At 36.1% G+C, this 13,775-nt stretch overlaps 1 protein-coding gene across 1 annotated transcript in view; it reads left to right on the plus strand.

Annotated features, from left to right (window-relative positions):
- CA8 (carbonic anhydrase 8) overlaps window positions 1-13,098 on the plus strand; it is a 121,168-nt gene extending 108,070 nt beyond the window's left edge. The window contains exon 9 of the mRNA XM_056109951.1: window positions 11,491-13,098. The gene's annotated coding sequence lies outside the window, so the exon portion shown is untranslated. The remainder of the gene's footprint in view (window positions 1-11,490) is intronic.
- Window positions 13,099-13,775: the final 677 nt, after the last annotated feature.

Genomic DNA, 13,775 nt, shown 5'->3' on the forward strand with positions numbered 1-13,775 from the left:
TTCTAGTATAAATGCAAAGCTCAAAGTCATATTTTCAGTCAATAGAACTTGGACTCTCCTCACTCTAATAATTTAACATGATGCACAGCATTAGAGTGAGAATTGAAAGCTCAATGGATATAGCTGTTTTCTATTTACTGTATCATGTAGAATTTCCTGAAAATAGAATGGATTTCCTAAAGGATTTCAAAATGATTTTAGGATGCTCAACCTATCTATCATATTTTGATTATGTGATATAAAAATGGTTATTAACCTAAGAATGAAAAATATCAACACAGAAGAGGTATTTCTTCAGGGTTACTGAATGAAGAAAATAATCCCTATTTTTAAAATGTCCTGCTTTCCTTTTTATGTTTCACAAGTATTAATTTATTGTGCATAAAAATTATTGAATGATTTTTATCTCTCCTTTAGGAAATAAAACAATATTGTATTTGTTTAGAAAAAAGAATGTCTTACAACTGTTGGTAAACTTGTATGTTGAATATAAATATATTCTGATACCCTGAGTAAAGTAATTTCATGATTTTTAAGCTGAAATACTTTTTATAAAAAAAATCAGAGAGACTAGATTATTTCATCTAAATATGTTATACTCTGGTTTACTCCAGGAGACTCATTTTTAGTACATAAATCAGTCTATTTGCTTTATATCTTTAGTTTTGAGACGTAGAAGGCCTTATTAATAACTAGTCATTTTAATTTCTCCCTTGTCTATTTTTGTATCTGTAATTTTTCTTTTTCTTGATCTCATTCAGTTTTTCAGAGTTGGTGATACCATCACCCCTCATTCGCCCAGGGCATTAAACACCCCCAAAGCTATAGTAGCTACAGATACACTTGGAAACCCCTTTGGGTTATAGAAGGTAGGTTTCCATGTGACCCCAAATGATTTTTTTTCCCTGAAAAGGGACCAGTAGGCCAAATAAGTTTGGGAACATATGCTCTAGAATAAAGATTCCAGAAAACAATTGTTGAGATAGAACTATGAAAGTCCCAAATCCAGAAGCTTCTTTCAGGTGCCTACTGACTGCGGGGCCCCTTTATGGCCCTGCCATAAGACACATCTGCATTGCAGTGTCTTTTATCACTACTACAGTTTACCTGCTCATTTTCATTCCTCAAATAGGTTTTTCAGGTTTAAGAATTGAGTTTCCAATGTCTGTGTGGCTTTTCTTGGAATTGTATTAAGGGCATCTCAAACTTGGTATACATACAATATTGAATTGATGACTTATCTTTACAAAACCTGGCTTTCTCAATTTTCTTAGAAACTTGAGTCATGCTTAACACCTCTTTTCTTCACCTCACTTCACATTTCTACTATATCACACAGCTCTGCAGATTTGCTTTCTGAAACCTCCAGCTCCATCTGTGTGTCTCTTTTTCCATCATAACCCCCCCTCCCCCCCAATATAGCATCATCACTGCATGTACTGCTACAGGAACGCCCCTCTGTTTGTATCACACAGGATTATTGAACACTTATTAAGTAAAAAACATGGGTGTTAGCATTAAAAATGGATGAAAAGCATTGAAGTGTGCCTGTCAGTTTTGATCTGTATGGTCTATCTTCAGGCTGTATCAAAGGTTGAGAAGGATTTGGACCTCGACTGAGTTGCACTGTAGGAAAGAGTGACATAACTAATTAGCAGCATCAGACATTGAAGGTTGTTGTTGGTGATTTGTAGTTCATTATGGCTGTCCATAATGAATTGAGTTTTATTGGAATCAGATTTTAAATGTCAATGTCCTACATGTGAAGGTACAAAATCTTTTGAAATGGACTTTGGAAAATTGATCTATATAGATCCACCTAGATAAGTACTAGGAGTTAGCTGTTATAGAAATACAGAAAATGATACAATGACTGAAGCCCCATGATTCATCTTTTAAAAAATATCTTAATTTTATTATGTATTAGGTTCTAATTAAAATCGCTAATTTTAGCAAGACCTAGAAAATCTGACATCTTAGCATGGAAATGAAATGGCATGTGGTTGAAGAAGAAAGGACTCACATGACAGTGTATATTAATTTACCCTAGACCTTTGTATTAATGGAAATCATCTCCTGAAGTAGGGAAAAGGGGAACTTAGAGTAGAAATTTTGTAAGAAAGTGAAGCTAAAAGGATCCTCACAAAGATAAGAAACTCTTCAATATTTTAAATCAGATGCCATACACAAAAGTATTCATTTAACTGTACTGGTCCCAAAAATATTTTTGTCATAAGACAGATGGGTTTGATGCTGCTTTTGACTGCTTCAGTTTTAAATAAACAAATATTCTTGTTGAAACATTTTTTGGATAAAAAAGATAAGGTAGTATAGAGAGTGGGCAATATTTTGGACAGGATCTGAAATATTTGTCAATAACAGTGATATTTGATCAAAATGTTTGTGAGTAGATAACATGCTTTCAAAATAAATTAATTGTTAAAATATTAAAAACACATCAATTTTGTATGTGGCTGTTTGTAAATGTAAAGCATTTACGATGCTTTTTAAAACCCCCTTTAAAAGACTCTGAGTTTTTGTATGTTTAGTGGTTAGATATTCATAAAAGTTGTGGGGGGTTATCTGTAGAAATTATTTTCAGAAACTCCTTATAAACAGAATTGAATTGATTTTCAAAAAATTATTTAGTCATTTGCCTAAAGAGAATTTTATCCCAAATGGTTATTCACCACATCTAGAAACAAGCAAGTAAACACTTGTAGTCCTTAAGCATCTACTGTAGAGTATTTTCACACCTATAATTAAAAAAGAAAAAAGCCTCAGGAAATATTATGTTCATAAAGTATTAACTGCTTAACTAACTGGTTAGAATGACATTTTCAAGCAATTCTTCTATAATTCAAATTTAAAGCAATTCTTCTATAATTTATCACTAAATATATATGTTATTAATGTAATTGGTAATATTCAAATTATTTCAATATTCATGTTCCTCTACTGTTTCTAATATGTAAGAATTTCTACAACATTGATGTTGTGGAGAAACAACAATTATATTTTTCTCAAATATAATTGTTCATTTTGATTTTAATGTGAATACAACCAACAGTTTTCTAATTGTATTTTTTTGAAAAGAATGATTATGTTTAGTCATTTAGTGGGTTCAAGCCAAGAGAAATAAAAAATTGTAAATAAAAATAACAGTATTATCTATCATTTAAATTTGTAATTTATGAAATATTTTTATACAAAAACATGGGTGTTAGCATTAAAAATGGATTATTTTTTTCATAAAAAATAATGCTAAAATCCAAATTTACTTATAATTAGACACAATAAAAACCTTTTCTCATTATAATAGTGGCCCAAATTCTTATTTAACTTAATTTTATTGACTTTGATTTCTAAACTAAAAGCATTATGCTTCAACTAGTGAAAAATGTATAATATGAGCATTCAATTAAGGAGTAATTAGATACTCAATCACCCTTACAACACATGGGAATTAAGAAAGAAGGAAGAAAAATGTGACTCACTGTAGTGTACAAAATAGTTTTGTTAATTAGTTTAGTGCTAATTGAGATTGAGAAAGTGTCAGATTATTATAGCTTTACTTCTGAATGACTTTAAAACATAAATTTAATGCTTTATGATATTTTGATGTAGAATAACATGAAAATTCTTAAGCATATGACTTTCCTGGAGGTTTTTTTTTTTCCTTTTGGGATCCTCAACTTGTATTGAAGCTTGGGGGGCAATACCAGTGATAATTGCCAAGCTAGTCTCATGCTAGTGCTAGGAGTTGGTGATGCAGTGCATCGCAGGACCCATAGTGTTTGTGTGCACCAGGACCACCCTGGGAGTGCTCAGTGAGCACCAGGCGACACCTGGAGGGGTTAACTAAGCCTTATGATTCCAAGAAGTGAATTCAAAGCCGTTTGCTCCCTCCAAGGGGCCCCGGCGAGGACAGCCAGGGGCAGGGGCAGGAGACTCTGCGCTGTTTGCTGAGCTAGACTCACTAGAACATGGGCCAGCCCTGTGACCTGCAGTGGCCTCTGAGATAGAACATATAGCTATATGTGCTTTTTAAATTTTTGGTAGTTTTTCCGGAAGTCTTCCTAAGATATTTTAATTTGTACTCATTCTCTGAACTGGAGCAATAGCACAGCGGGTAGAGCGTTTGCCTTGCACATGGCCGGCCCGGGTTCGATTCTTCCGTCTCTCTTGGAGAGCTCAGCAAGCTACGGAGAGTATCCTGTCCACATGGCAGAGCCTGGCAAGCTCCCCATGGCATATTTGATATGTCAAAAAACAGTAACAAGTCTCACAATGGAGATGTTACTGGTGCCCGCTCAAGCAAATCGATGAACAGCGGGAAGACAGTGCTAGCTACAGTGCTATAGTGCTACTCATTCTCTAGGATCTATTCATAGAAGGGTAAATAAAGATCAGAAATGCATAAAAGATAGCATGCATTATAATTGTACTGAAATATCTGACAATTTAGAAGACTTCTTAGGATATGGCTGTACTTTAAGATTTAAGTGATCTTTGGATAGTGGGTTATCTTTTTTTGTACTTAGGCTTTCTTAGGACATATGGGTAGATGATGGATGATATTTGGAAGAAGTTCCTAAAGGAAAAGTAGTCTGATATGATTTGCATTTTAGAGTTCACTAAATTCTTTTATCAGAAATCAGTAATTATTTTTTTAAAGATGTCGTTTCTCTAGTTTTTTATTTTAACTTATGCTGGTTGCTAAGTAACATAGGTATTGTAAAAATTTTAGAAAAACTCAAATATTTAAAAAGGAACTTTTGAATCAAATGATGATAATCCATTGAATGTAGACAACTGGGGGAGGCATTGAGTCATACCTGTCAATTCTCCTGTGCATTGAGTCACAGCTGGATTACTCCTGGCTCTGTGCTCAGGGGTTACTTCTGGTGGTGCTCAGGGGACCATATAGAGTGCTGGGGATCTAACCCTGGTCAGCCATGTACAAATTAGGCACCCTACTCACTGTGCTATTTTTTCTGGTCCCTGAACATATACAATTTTACTATCACCACAAATTGCTTTACAATACTAAGAAAGGGTTTGGGGGTGAGTATGGTGTCCCGATTGTACAAGTGGCATACAGGGCCCTGAGGGCCACTCCAAGAAATTTGGGCAGCAGTTCAATGTGAGGGCCAAAGTGTCTGTCTCTTACTGCTCAGACCCTTCAATGCTGGAGATTACCTGTTTTACCCCTGTGAACTGAAGAAACCTCAAGGGCTACATATGGCAGTATTCAAGTGACCATATTGAATAAGGGCCAGCCACATGCAAGACACATGCCTTCACCTTGTACTATCCCTTTAGCTCAGGAACGGAAGTTTTAAATTGTATATACCTATAAAGATAGAAAAAAGCAAAATAGAATACATTAGCAATATTCTTTTGAAAAATCAAAGTAGATAGTAGTGTGGTAACAGATTTAACAGATTTAGGCAAAGCCTCTTTATGTGACAAAATCTCCCAAATACCCAGGAATAAGTAGCAGTAGAGATCTCTAAATCGGAGTGAAAAGAGACCAAAATAATCTGTACTGGCTAAAAACTGTTGAGCAGCACTTACATCTCCAGATTCTCTGCCCATCTTTGATGGTTGCCTAGAAATACTTGGCCTTAGAAGATGATGAAGAGAGAATCTATTAGAAGAAGGCATCATTAAAACTAAATTAATTTGGCTGAAAATAAGATTATTGATAACATGATTTCTACATCCTACTTACATTCTCTTCCACTCAGCATCCAATATAAAGGCAGAAAGGCATCTATTCTCGATAGGACTGGAAGAATCTTTCTGGGATTCTGAAAAATCCTGGAACTTGTTTTTTAGAGTGAGGCTGTGATGGGTGACTTCACCCCATACGTGCAGAGCCTGTATTCCTGTTTTCTTGCAGTGGTTGTTCCCAGTTTTAGTTTAAGAAGCAAAGGAGATTTGAAGAAAGCCTGTAACAGGGACAAGCCCAAAAGAAACAGGAAGAGAAAGTGTGAGAAATAAATATTTATGAAGAGGAAAACTTCAAAAAAGTAATTGTATTTTGAGAGAGGTAAAGAAAGAAATTGCAATCCATGAAATAGAAATGGGATGCTGTTCTTATTCAGTATTCAATTTCTCCAGAAATATTAAAAAACAAGAGCTTTCGGAAATTGAAAAACATGATAGCAGAAATGAAAAATTTTATAGCAGTGACAGAAAACAGAATTGAAGAAATTTCTTGGAAAGTAGAGCAAAATCGGGAGAAAAATAAAATAAGAAAATTGGAGAACCACCTGTGATGGTCTATTATCCAAATAATAGAAAAATATGAAAGGGAATGTGTATATATGTGTGTGAAAGAGAGATGGGGAGAGAGAGAGGAAGAGAGACAGAGAGAAAAGAAAACCAGTAACAAAATTGTTCAAAGTGTTTTTTTTAGAATTCATGGATATTAGCAGAAATTTTGAAAGGAACCACTGAATTTCCAGTCCAGTAGGAGAAAACACACCCAAATCATGAGAATATTATTCTAAAATCTCTGATAATTAAGGTAGAAATAACAGGGGGCAAGAAAGAAAGAACAAACAAACAGACACAATCAAAGAAGCTGAAATGAAACTGAAGGTTCTCAGCACCAATCCTGACATCTCCGAGTCAATGAAGTCTGACCTTCAGAATACCGAGAGTAAATGACAACCTACCGGAACTCCTTACCAACTTCAAACTTTCGGTAGTCACTTAGGGATGGAAAATTTGCTTCTCAGATAATACTGGAAGATGTGCTTCAGCAAAATGGAAGAAAAACAAAGCAAAGAAAGCAAACATGGAATTCAGAAAATAAGCTCTAACAAAAGAGAAAGTCAAAGGAGAATCTCAGAAAACTGGTGAATTGGGGTCAGAGGGACAGTCCAGATATGAGATGCTGAGAAAATTGATAAAAAAAAATCCTTGTGGTGGGGAAAAATTTGAAAGAAATCACGACATATTTTAATTTACTGAAATGATAGTTATGCATTTGGTGGGTAGAAATTAGTAGAAAATTTTGGAGATAAAACTATTCACTCCAGAAAAAACATTATTGCTTAAACGAAAAATCAATGATACATTAATGCAGATAGATCATTTCCGATTTGAACAATATTTGCATCATCACCGTCATAGAAACTGAATATTGATCTGGTGAAATAACCATCTTGGGAAGGTGGGGTGAAGGGAAGGATGCATGTGTGCGTGGTGGTGGGGGGGGAGGTAGAAGGGATAGGAGAAAAGAGAATCAAATTTTCATTCTCCATAAAGAAAAGTAACTGTAGCACTGTAGCACTGTTCTCCTGTTGTTCAATTTTGTTCGAAAGGGCACCAGTAACATATCCATTGTGAGACTTAATGTTACTGTTTTTGGCATATTGAATACGCCCCGGGGAGCTTGCCAGGCTCTGCCATACTGGCAGGATACTCTCAGTAGCTTGCTGGGCTCTCCGAGAGGGATGGATGAATCAATCCTGGGCTGGCCATGTGCAAAGCAAATGCCCTAACAGAAAAGTAACATAACACTAGAAATTTAAAGGCAGTAATCAAATAATTGTACTAAAAAACTCTGTAAGGTCATGGTATAGATCTATGATGTTAATAAAATAATCAACAAAAAATCTTGATGAGATGGAACTCAGGGCATATGGGAGATTCAGAACCTTTGCATTGTATAACCCTTTAAACCATAGCTGTGTAAATTTTGATACAAAGAAGAAAAATGAAAATAGAGCTACCACTATTTTCTGTACTTTCTAGTATATACACTACACATTTAACATGACTTTTCTTGGAGTGTTTGCACTGTGTCAAATATTTTGCTGGACTTTGTAAGTAATACAGATGGAGATAGAGTATATATTTATTCCATAAAAATTCACTCTAAAATGCTGAAAATTAAATTTCAAACATGCTATGGAAAATATTTGGTTCCAATATAGTTTAATTTCAGCTAGTGATATATGTGTAAAATCAGCCAAAAGTATTACTAGTTTTTCAGTTATGTGCTTTTGGGGACACTATTGTCACATTATATGTGCTGTCACATTACATTTTCACACAGACCCTATGAAGTAGGTGTTACTATCCTAGACTCTGAAAGAGTAATTAGATTGTTTAAAATCTTACACTGAGTTGATGACAGATTTAAACTAGTATCTTCCTGACTCCAATCTGTATCCCAGATTGTGATTAATTGAAATATTTTCCTCCCAGGAGATCTGATACCTAAATAAGAGTAGTTGTGCAAATGTTCTAAATGACTAAATAAGAACAATTGTCCATCTCTAGGGGGAATTGATAGAAAAATCATCTTTAGTGAGCCTTGATATTGGGAAGTGACAGTTTCTTTGAAAAACATATGTAGAAAAAGTTCAGTAAGCATAAGGCATTAGTTTCCTCGAGGAGGGAGATTTTAGCAGAGTACCTGAATTTCCCACCAGAGGAGATCCTCAGGTAAATCAAGATTCATTCGACACGCATCGAGGACACTTTAACTCAAGTCCTTGTGGCTTCAAAAGCGAACAAATCCCCAGCGAGCAAATGGACAAGTCCCTATGTCTTTGCATTATTGGTGCATGTTTAATTTTAAAAGCCCTTAAAGTTTAAATAGCCTCAGATTTAATATATTTTTTAAGAGTGTATTTGCTTAACCATCTCTGTTTAGTTGATATTTTGGATCTGATACTTTTGGAAAGGTTGAATATGTCTTTTTAAATAATACCTCGGGCATCTAGACCAGCTTTTGCTTCTATGTTCTGTACATGATTCTTTATGGTGTTTATTAAATCAGGTAATAACTATGCACCTAAATTTGTACTACTCTGGATATGACATATTTCTTTTAGATATTTACAATGAAAATTAACATTAGAGACGGAGATGGTTTTGTATGAAAGGATCATATTTTACTTTTCTGTTAGTTTTTTGTGGCCACTCTTGGTGATACTTAGGGTTCATATAGGGCGCAAGGGATTGGACACAGGTTGGCTACATGTAAGGCAAGCACCCTACTTATTGTACTATCTCTCTGTCCTAAGAACCATATTTTACTAATTTTTTTTCTAAAAATGTGGATATATTTTCTGATTCTAGATTTATAGGATACACATTTTAGGAAACTGGGAACTTGTGGAAATTTTATAGCTCACCTTATTGTTCACTAAATCTGAAATGTTATAGTTTTACAACTGGGGGGAGGGGATCTCCCAAACATGCTCAGGAGGGCCAGGGGCTCCTCCCAGGGATTCTGGTCTAACAGGACAAGAAGCTCAATACAGTGGCCCAAGATGCATTGTTGTTCTGACCCTGTGGTGTTGGGAATTACCTCAGTCACCTTGGCAGTGCTTAAGGACTTCCAGGACCATATCTGAGAATGCTCATGGAATTTCAGGCTGCAAGTCTCACAGTGGAGACATTATTGGGCCCACTTGAGCAAATTGATGAACAACGGGAGGACAGTGACAGTAACCTGTCAGTTATCTAAGGATCGTGTGGTGCTGGCAGCAAATTGGGGTCAGGCATAATCAAGACATATACCCTACCCCTTGTACCCTCTGGTTCCATTTTTACCATTTATATTATTAGTCATGCGGGTGGATCTTGGTAGCTTGCCAGGCTCTCCGAGAGGGGCGGAGGAATCAAACCCAGATGGGCTGCGTGCAAAGCAAACGCTCTACCTGCTACACTACTGCAGGGCAAAGCCTGGCAAGCTACCCCTGATGTATTCGATCTGCCAAAAACAGTAACAAGAAGTCTCACAATGGACATGTTACTGGTGCCCGCTTGAGAAAATAGATGAACAATAGGAGGACAGTAACAGTGACAATATTATCAGTCATTTTCTTGTCAACCACTGATTTATAATTTATGGCTTCGTAAATACATGTAGATAAAATATATGCATAAACAATGATCTCATTTTGAAATAATGTTTTTTAAGCATATTATTGGGACTGGAGCGATAGCACAGCGGTAGGGCATTCGCCTTACAAGCGGCCAACATGGCCGACCCGAGTTCGATTCCTCCGCCCCTCTCGGAGAGCCCGGCAAGCTACCGAGAGTATTCGATATGCCAAACACAGTAACAACAAAGTCTCCAATGGAGATGTTACTGGGCCCGCTCGAGCAAAGCATATTATTAAAAGATTTGGGGCCAGAGTGATAGTTTAGGAATTTAGGTGCTTGCCTTGCATATAGCTGACACTTCTTTGACCTGTGCCCCACATATGGTGCCCCAAATATTTATAGATTCCCTGAGCACAGAGTCTGGAGTAAGCCTTCAGCACTGCTGGGTCTGGTCCCCCCAAACAAACAAGATTTGATAGGATTGTCTTGTTTGAAATGTAGTTTGGAAATGCATCCTTCAACATTATAAAGATTTCTACTAAACTATTCCAAAACTTACAACTATGTATTTATGCACAAATTCATGGAAATGTGTATGTATATATGTACACACAGTCGTGAGTAAAAGCCATGCAAAGATAATTTTTAAGTATTACATTGTATCATAATTCATGAAGGTTGTTGTTTTGTTTCCAGCTTCTTTTCCTTTTTTTAGCTACAGTGTATATATACTTACACATAAAAGGTATTGTTGGATGATTTTTGTGTTCAGAGGTTTAATTTTGGGTTAAAAGTTATATGCATTTAAATTTTAATCATATCTGTAACCCAAAATACTATACAAATTTACATTCATCACCTGTCAGAAGTGTCAGTAACCTCTCCTATTCTAGTGACACAAGTAGATACACTGAATTAAAATCTTCGCTTATACTGTTTCCAAAATGGGGAGTCTGTTCATCCGTTTCAAAAGTAGTATAATTTCATGAGTTATTCATATATCTGTATATGCATACAGATATATGTATATATATATGTGAATCTATATTTAGAGCATACTAGACAGTGCTCAGGGCTTTATTCTTGGCTCTGTGGAATTCTCTGGTATAACGTTGTGTGTGTGTGTGCTCAAGCAACCATATTTAATGCCAGGGACCAAACCGGAGTCAGCCATGTGCAAGGAAAACACCTTATCCTGTAAAGTACTAGACTTTAAAAGTTATTTGGGTACTGGAATGACTGCTTTTTGTTTTTAAGCAGTTTCCTTCAGTCCACAATGCTTGCACATGGAAATTTAATGACGTCACTGAAATGAATGACAATGCTTACATTAATTTTTATTTATTATTATCCATGATATTTTTGCTTAGAAAACAGTTCATAAACTTGCTTATTTTGGTGGAAATTACTTGTATTTATCAATTTTTGGATTAACAGATTAGACCATAGAAATAAAAAGTATGTCAGACTTGGTGGAACAATTGCAGAGATGACAGCGTAGAATATTTTTTAAATTTCCACATTTTATTATAAAATACTTAATTTTTATTGTGTCTGGTTTTGTTACAGCCTACTATAGAGGACTGTGTCATGTCAGTAACATAATTCACTCATTCTTTTTGCTTAAAGGAAGAAGACAATGATCCTACAGTGCTCTTCAGTGAGCAATGGAAACTTTGAGTGCAACTTCATTTTTCTCAAAGCCTGCATTGTCATCATCACATCCAGCTCTGATGGACTTCTGTAATAGTTGTCTGTACATAGGCTCTAATGAAATATTAGAAATGGCTGTACATACAGAGAAAACCCTGTACTATATATCTACATCACTACTGCTAGTATTCGTATTTTTGCAATTCTGTGATTGCTTATGTGTAGAAGAAATTAAACTAGTTTTCAGCATTATCAATGTGAATACATATAATTTATTGATATTGAGTCGGGAAAATATATTACCAATAATAGCAGTTCTTCATTCTTGTCTCCAGCACCAAATTCATTCATTTGGAGAATAGTTTTATCATTGATGTTAAAATTAAGAGTTTTGATCAATAAGAGTATACAGCTTCAAAATGCGATGTGAAGAACTAGTGAAAATCACATTGCATTATTTTTGACATTTGTATACAATTAATTTCAGAATGATTTGCTATTATAGAAAATGATTTGGAAGTTAGTGCATGAAAATTAGACCTTATACATTATTTTCTTAGTTAAATAGTTTTATCAAATATATGAACCTAATTATTTGACATAATTGTGGTTCCTTGAAGGTCAAGAATAATATAGGAAATGAAAAATATTCTGTGGATTCCACTGCTTGGGTATATTGAGACATTTCTTTCTAAGATGACCAGTATCTTTATTTAAGTTTTATTGGCAAGTCTAAAGTTAGCGTTAGGTACAGCTCGATGTGACTGAGTGGAAACAATTGAAAAGTAAAGTGATTGACACAAGACAAGCATTTAATAAAGACTGTTGTGGTTTTTATTGATTGTAAAGCAAATGAGTTCCAAAACAGGGCTCCTATTGTGAAGAATTTTGTGATGTAAATAACCTATTCGAAATACAGATAATGCAGGTGGAAAGACTGTGTTTCCGAGATGTGGGTTGTGTTGAGTAGGACTGAAATAATGAAATAATGCAATATTCCAATCATCCTTGCAGACAAAAGTGAAGGAGGTTCATGAGTACTAGAATGGGGCAAGGAGAGTAAGTACCACCCTGTTGTCTATTAAAAAAGTGGCTTGTGCAGGCCACGATGTGTCTATTGACCATACACCATAGCAGCAGCAGGCAGTGTGCCTAGGAAGCAGAGAGACTCCCTCTTGCTATTTTTATATGCACAAGTAAAGAAGTGGAAAAATATTGCTTTTAGAAATGGTGACATGTCAATAATTTTATGAACTAAAACTCATCCTTCTGTCTGCCAAATGTTGCAAACGACAGAACTCTGAAGCCTGTCGCCAGGGAGAGGCCTGCCACACAACACTGCTGTGCTCTACTGGTGGACCCTGAGCTCAGGCCAGGGGACAGCGGCCCACAGGCACCCAGCCTCTGCTCCCTACAGGACCGTTGGGGAGTGGCCAGAGAACATTCCAGGACTGAACTTCTGATGCTTCTAATAGTCTCCAAACATCCGTGTCTGAAAAGTGAAAAGTAAACATGAAAAAAATGAATTCAGATGACTCCAGTGAATTTAAACAATTGAAATAAACTCAAATGACTGACAGACATATACATTCCCCTTTCGTTTTTTTTTATAAAGAAGCAACCAGGGTCAGAGTCATAGTACCGTGGGTAAGGCGCTGTGTTGCAGATGGTAGACTAGATTCTGAGCCCCAACACCCCAAGTGGACTCCTGAGCCCTGCCAGAAGTGATCCCTGATGCAGAGGCAGACGTAAGGCTGGAACACTGCTGGGTTTGGCCCCCAAACAAAAATAATTAAAGCAACCAAATTTATTTACTCTCCTTCTCCTTCTCCGCCACCTCTTCCTCCTCCTCCTTTTCTCCTCCTCTTTCTTCTTCATCCTCTCTCTTTTCTCCCCCTTTCTGTCTTTTTCCCTTTTTTCTCCCTCCCTTCCTTCCTTCTCTCTTCCGTTTCCCTATACTTCCCTCATCCTCCCTCCCTTCTTTCCTTCCTTCCTTCCTTCCTTCCTTCCTTCCTTCCTTCCTTCCTTCCTTCCTTCCTTCCTTTTTCTTTTTTCTCATGGAGGGCATACATAGAAGTACTCAGAGCTTACTCCTGACTCTGTGCTAATGGATCATTTCTGGTGGGTCTTAGGGACCACATATGCCATCAGGGATCAAACCAGGGTTGACCGTTTTCAAGGCAAGGAGGACCTAAACCCTCAGATCCTATTTGCTATTTTCTGAGTCAAAAAAAAAAAAAACAACAGGAATTAATTTATTC

The sequence above is a fragment of the Sorex fumeus genome, unplaced genomic scaffold (assembly GCF_029834395.1).
Source record: "Sorex fumeus unplaced genomic scaffold, SorFum_2.1 ptg000002l, whole genome shotgun sequence".
Classification (NCBI taxonomy): Eukaryota; Metazoa; Chordata; class Mammalia; order Eulipotyphla; family Soricidae; genus Sorex; species Sorex fumeus.